Source organism: Erinaceus europaeus, chromosome 1, assembly GCF_950295315.1.
Source record: "Erinaceus europaeus chromosome 1, mEriEur2.1, whole genome shotgun sequence".
NCBI classification, from domain to species: Eukaryota; Metazoa; Chordata; class Mammalia; order Eulipotyphla; family Erinaceidae; genus Erinaceus; species Erinaceus europaeus.
Genome location: NC_080162.1, coordinates 74332046 through 74337377, shown reverse-complemented (window position 1 = coordinate 74337377; position 5332 = coordinate 74332046).

The window sequence follows — 5332 nt, the reverse complement described above, 5'->3', positions numbered from 1 at the left end:
GCAAGAATTGAAAGATCATTTTACTATTGAATTAAAAAACGTGAGAAGACCTCAGCACAGAGTTCACTAAGAATCTTCAAAGCTTGAAAGAAGAACTTCAATCAGAACTCACTAAGCAGTTAGGAAACATGAAAGAAAATTTTCAAACAGAATTCCAAGGAGTAAAAGACACTTTAATTGCAATCAACGCTCAAGTAGAAGGCTTAGGAAGTAGACTTACACATTCAGAAGAAGCAATTTCCAATCTAGAAGATACAGCTAGTCTACTCTTTCATTCCAAAGACGAGGGAGAGAATGTTCAGAATGACCGAAGCAACTCTCTGTGAAATTACAGACTTCATAAAAAAGGTTGAATGATAGGTATATCTGAGGACAAGGCCAAATACCCACAGTCCATTTTCAGAGCAATTTTATCTGAGAACTTCCCTCACTTAGAAATGCTCAGAACATTCTCATTCATGAGGCAGAATGATCATCCATATTGATAGATATATAAAAAAAAAAAAAAAACACCGAGGCACAATCTTGTAAACTATCAAAACTCACTGACAAGGAAAAAAAAAATTGCTGGCTGCTAGAAAAGGAAAGAAGTTACAAAGGCAGAGCTATTTGGACTTGCATCAGATTTCTCTTCACAAACCCTAGAGGAAAGGAGAGAGTGGAATGACATATTCAAAGTTCTAAAAGAGAGGGAATTCCAGCCACAAATCTTGTATCCTGCAAAATTATCCTTTAAAAATGAGGGAGAAATAAAGGTTTTCTCAAATATACAAAAACTAAAGGAATTTGCCACAATCAACCCCACCTTACAAGAATTACTGAACCAAGTCCTCCAAGAAAGGAAGAAGCTAAGAAACACACATACCAAGTGGGGTGAACAGAAATAGACTATAACTAAGAACACATTAAAAATAAGAAAGAACCACAGTGCAAAGCATGAGGACCAGAATAAGGATCCTAGTTTGAGCCCCCGGCTCCCCACCTGCAGGAGAGTTGCTTCACAAGAGGTGAAGCAGGTCTGCAGGTGTCTATTTCTCCCCCCTCTGTCTTCTCCTCCTCTCTTGATTTCTCTCTGTCCTATCCAACAACAACAAGGGCAACAAAATGTGAAAAAATGACCTCCAGGAGCAGTGGATTCATGATGTAGGCACAGAGTTCCCACAATAACCATGGAGGCAAAAAAGAAAAAAATAGGAAAGAACAAGAAAATGAGGGGAGGAATTAAAGGACAAAGCAGTTCTAGCAAATGCTTGTTAATAAAAATCAACTTTAAAAAGACTTTTCTAGGTGCACAATTATAGTTATTACACTTATGGTAACCACAAAACAAAGCAGGGAACAGAAATTTTAGACTGTGAAAAACTATAGTGGTTACTGAGGAATGTGAGGGGCAGGCACAGACTTTTGGTGACATGTCAGAGGGGAAATAGATGTAATACTTCAAGTTCTCTAACTGCCTAGCCCATAGTTCTAAGTACAAACATTTTCTTTAGCCTAAGTAATCAATAGCTCAGATCTGTAAGATGATCAAACTCTAAAACTGTGTTTAAACTGTTCAAGAAGATCTAAAAATATATGTGCATATATAGTTTTTTAAACATCTAAGTCAACTTCAACTTTACGCCAGACATAACAAGATCATTAGGCCCTGTCAATGTCTAAAGTATGGAGATGTTCTTTTTTTTTTTTTTTTTTTGCCTCCAGGGTTATCGCTGGAGCTTGGTGCCTGCACTGCGATTCCCCTGCTCCTGGACTGTTGTTTTATTGTTGCTGTTGTAGTTATTGTTGTTGTTATTGCTGTCGTCGTTGTTGGATAGGACAGAGAGAAATGGGGGGGGAGACAGAGAGGGGGAGAGAAAGACAGACACCTGCAGACCTGCTTCACCACCTGTGAAGCGACTCCCTTGCAGGTGGGGAGCCGGGGGCTCGAACCGGGATCTTTAAGCCGGTCCTTGTGCTTTGCGCCACCTGCGCTTAACCCGCTGCGCCACCGCCTTAGCCCCCGGAGATGTTCTTATACTATTACATAGCACAAAGCAAAGTAAGATCTAGTATATTACCATAGATGTTAACCATTGGATTAGCATAAAAAACAAACCCCCAACTAACCTGGTTTTAATAACAATTGATTATTCTATCCTAAGTTCTTTCTAAGACTACAAGAAACCTCTTGTGTTCTCTTTGGGGTCCTCATTTCTCCTAGTCCTGGAGCACCTAAAACTATGCCCACACGTCTCAATATTTCTTTCTCTGATTCCTTACCACCATATCACCTATGTTGACATTCACCAAATCACTACTAGCGCTGCCATCCCACATTATGAATATTTACAGTGAACTGTAACCAGAGATATGGAGCCTGAGATATCAGCCTTGCAACACTGCAAACCTGGTGCAATCTTTCTTAACACATTAGACTACTTATATTCACTTTAGACGGCACACCATCTAACGAAGTTAGAGGAACTAGGTATGTGGTAGTGTATAGGATACTGGGTACAGGTGTACATGTAACCATAAGCTCGGGGCAACTCAAAGTAATAGTATTTAATAGTCCTTGATTATTGAACTTAGACCTAGTAAACCTGGAATCCTAGTTGTAGTACCTAAAGAAGCACCATAAATTCTATAATCTATTAGACTTAGGCCAAATTAACTATGCTATCTAACAAAAAGACGCAAAGGAGACAGAACCTAAAAAACTAGTTCTGAGGAGTCAGGCAGTAGAGCAGCGGGTTAAGCACAGGTTATGCAAAGCTCAAGGACCGGCATAAGGGTCCTAGTTTGAGCCCCCTGGTCCCTACCTGCAGGGGAGTCGCTTCACAAGCAGTGAAGCAGGCCTGCAGGTGTTTATCTTTCTCTCCCTCTCTCTGTTTTTCCCCTCCTCTCTCCAGTTCTCTCTGTCCTATCTTACAATGATGACAACAATAATAACTATAACAATAAAATAAGGGCAACAAAAGGGAATAAATGAATAAATATTTTTAAACCTAAATCTTAAAAAAAAAAAAAAAAAGACACCTAAATCTTGTTGGACTGAATAAATGACACTCAGTGCCTAAACTACTAGGAGAAAGTCTAAGGTCATCAAACAAGGAAAGAACTACAAAAGTACAACAAGGACAAGAGATAGGCTCACTTAGTAATGGACCTCTTGGTCAATATCACACCATCTCACTGTCTGAGGCCTAGTCAGGAAATCCTTGAATTCCCACACAAATATGATCCCAAACCTCTAATGGATCCCTCTCTGCACCACCATTGGTCACTTCTATCAGGAATATCATCACAAGCCCTTTTGTGGGCCCTCTCAGAACCTTGCCCTCACCATAGAGTAGCTATGGTAGGGACTGCCCCAGGCTCCCTTCAGAGTGGCTGGGGTATCCTGCCCTGCCACTTGAGGAAGACTGGTCTTGAAATGAGTGCAGCCTACACTGTTCCCAGTTGTGACTATGAGCTACAAGCTCAGACCAATAGGGGCTTAGAGGTTACACAGGCTCTGATGATATATATCCTAGATCAGGTGGATGGAAGTAAATGGTTAATTCCATGCACAGAATTTTATCAAGAATGGGAGCTACTCTCTGCCCTAATCCAACTCTCTAGTCCTTTTCTCTACTCTGACACCATTTTCTCTGACAATAGTTTTATCCAACTTCATGCTAGCTTTCAAACTCAAGCAAAAACTGCCATTGTCATGGGCCCCTAGATACATGCCTAAAAGGGATTTCTGAACTTTCCCCCACCCTAATATCCCTAATTTCAGCTACTCTGTTCCTACTTTCTGGTTCCTGTTCATTAACTATATTGTCTCACTTTATGTTCTGCCACCTTCCAGATACCAAGTTGCAGATGCTACCATGACTCCACCCTGACTTCTCTGAGCAGATGACCTCACCAATATGTCCTGGAACCTCACCTCTCCTGAGCACTATCTCACTGGGGAAAGACAGAAACAGACTGGGGGTATATATAGACCTGCCAATGCCCATACCCAGCAGTGAAGCAATTACAAAAGCCAGAACTACCACCTTCTGCACCCTAAAAAAACCTTTAATCCACACTTTCAGTGGGGGAGAGGTGATAAGAGGAAGAGGATAAGAGGACTTTGACCTCCAGCTCTATCGGGTCCCAGAAAGAGGAGACGAAAAGGAAAGAAATATTTCAATGTAGTAATAGGGTGATGTGTGGCTTGGAGAGGAAGAAAGGACTGGACCTGGAAGAAAAAAGGGGCAAATATGTACAAATGTAGACAGATAGTTGTAGAGATGACAGTTAATCCATATCTTCAAACTTGGGGGAACCGTGGTGGTTTGTAATGAACTCTGGTGGTGGGGATGGTATGGAATTATACCCGTCGATGTGTAATTTTGTAAATCAATATCAAATCACTAATAAAAAGTTTTAAAAAATAAAAAATAATTAAAATAAGGAAATACAGGATTAGCCTACTTCTCAGGAAACACATTTTCATGTAGGGAATGGTCTTAGTGTGGGTATTTATTTACTGACTGAATTTATATAGTGAATACATTATCCCAGGTAAAGAACTTTCAAAATATTTACTGAGAATAAATCATAAAATTTAAATAGTAAAGAAGAGAAAGAAGAACTAAAGTTAGTTATAGAGGTGGGTAGATAGGATTATGGTTACCCAGAATAAGTAAGGCACAGAACAAAAGCAAAGGCAATTTCAGAAATAAATTAGTTTAGCAGAGAATGTAACTGCTGTTAAGCAGCCAAGGTTATTTGATTTTGGTATTGGGAAACATGACTATTACTGTTGTAATTTACATAAGGAAAAAAAGGAATACATGTGGGTGCCGGGCGGTAGCCCAGAGGGTTAAGTGTACATGGTGTGAAGCACAAGGACAGGAGTAAGGATCCCAGTTTGAGCCGTGGGCTCAACACCTGCAGGGAGGATGCTTCACAGGTGGTGAACCAGGGCTGCAAGTATGTCCCTTTCTCTCCTCCTCTCTGCCTTCCCCTCCTCTCTCAATTTCCCTCTGTCCTATTCAACAATAACAACAACAACAGGAATGGGAAAAAATGGCCTCCGGGAGCACTGGATTTGTGTTGCAGGCACTGAGCCCCAAAAATAACCCTGGAGGAAAAAAAATAAAGGAAATACATGAACTTGCAAAAACAAAAAAACACAAGTAAACAGACCATCTCTATGGCCTTAGGAAAAATATGGTGAAGGGAGTGGGAGGTGGGGGCAAGAGCACAGAACTTAGGTGGTAGATGTGGTATGGAAGTATATACCTGTGGGGGCCAGGTGGCAGCGCACATGAAGCAAAGCCCAAGGACGGGCATAAGGAATCCAGTTTGA